Source organism: Photinus pyralis, unplaced genomic scaffold, assembly GCF_008802855.1.
Source record: "Photinus pyralis isolate 1611_PpyrPB1 unplaced genomic scaffold, Ppyr1.3 Ppyr1.4_unclustered_Scaffold2371, whole genome shotgun sequence".
In the NCBI taxonomy this organism is placed as follows: domain Eukaryota; kingdom Metazoa; phylum Arthropoda; class Insecta; order Coleoptera; family Lampyridae; genus Photinus; species Photinus pyralis.
The window spans coordinates 26,506-28,029 of record NW_022171192.1 but is presented as its reverse complement, the minus strand read 5'-3'; positions in this window follow the sequence as shown (position 1 = coordinate 28,029).

Sequence of the window (1,524 nt, the reverse complement as noted above, 5' to 3'; positions counted from 1 at the left end):
AGACTTCGCTAGAGTGAGTATATTTTGCAGAGATATCGCCAAAAAGGAGGATACGTTTTTTGGAACATCACCTATACAAAGTAATTTTTTAAAAATTTCGATTCAACTTGTAAAATCCAGATCCGCACATAATTGTACATAAGATTATTTAATTTTGATAACACTTTTTGGTTTTGAGGAGACATCCGCTCGGCTCCGGCGGCTTTGCCGCCTCGCCTCACTCTGATTCGTAACGGTGCATAGCTCGGCTTCGCCTCGCACTGTTCAGTGCTCAACAAAGATAATTTCTCAGTTTCAATTTTGGTGCGGTAAGAAAATGCCGAAACTAATGTCAGCGAATCAGTATTTTGTTATAGAACTACGTTTTCGCAAGGATCTCCGTTTTTTTATTAAGTTTAGATGAATGACGGGAAAGGTGGGCGCGTGTAGGGCCGTAAGTAAGCGTCGTTTGCCGCCGCGAACGGGGAAAGCCGGGTCTACGGGAGAGCCCTCGTGAAGCTCAACTCGCCTTCGGCTCGCTCGACATTGACGGAGGAAAAATGCGAGCCGTTTTCGTCGCGAGAACGGCGAGCTCGAGTTATGCCGAGTCGAGAATCTTTGTTTGAATTTGTAAAAAAGTTAAAAAAAAAATTCCTAAATCTACAAATAACCTAATGCCCCAAGCTAAGGGAGGGCCAAAGTGATGCCAAACTCGCCTTCGGCTCGCTCGGCATTGGTATACGAGGCGCGTGTGTTACGAATCGAAGTCTTCGGTTATTTTACTTAGTTGGGGAAGGGTTATTAAGAATTTTTATTTCTAATAAAGTTAAAAAAAATATCTTAAACTTACAAATAACCTAATGTGCAAAGCTGCTTGGTGTCACATTCGATTTAGCTTCATTTATAATTTTTGTTTGAATTTGTCTTTCAAAAAAGTTAAACAAAATTTTTAAAAATCTTCAAATAACCTAACGTCCCAAGCTGTTTGATGCCACACCTTTCATTTTCAGTTTTTTAAAGAAGTCTATATAAAATATGTAGGTATAAAAAACCTCGCATTGTTCAGTGTTCAACAACGACAATTTCTCAGTTTCAGTTTTGGCGTGGTAAGAACATGCTACTAAGCAGACTGATTTGATAATTTTTTTGAATTTGTGAGTAATATTTTTGTTTTTTTTTTGTGGAAACAACACCTATACAAAGTGATTTTTCTACTCAGCCTGTTTGTACACTCGGGGTTGTTTTAGCCTCCTGTAGAACAGGTTCATCCTCATCGGGAGAATTTTCTTTACGATTTCTCCACGTACAGAGTTTACATGCTATAATAGAAATCCATGAAAATAATTGGATCATTTTGAGTGGTCGTGAGGAGTTTGTGTAGTATTCCTTATTTTATTTGTTGTTTATGAATGTATTAGGCATGGAAATATGATGATTTTTAAAATTGTTCACGATATCTAACACAATCCTTATAATATGTACAGGAAAGCATAAAAATTTTAAGACAAAGAAGTTTTTACAATTTTGTTGGAACCTATAGTGTTT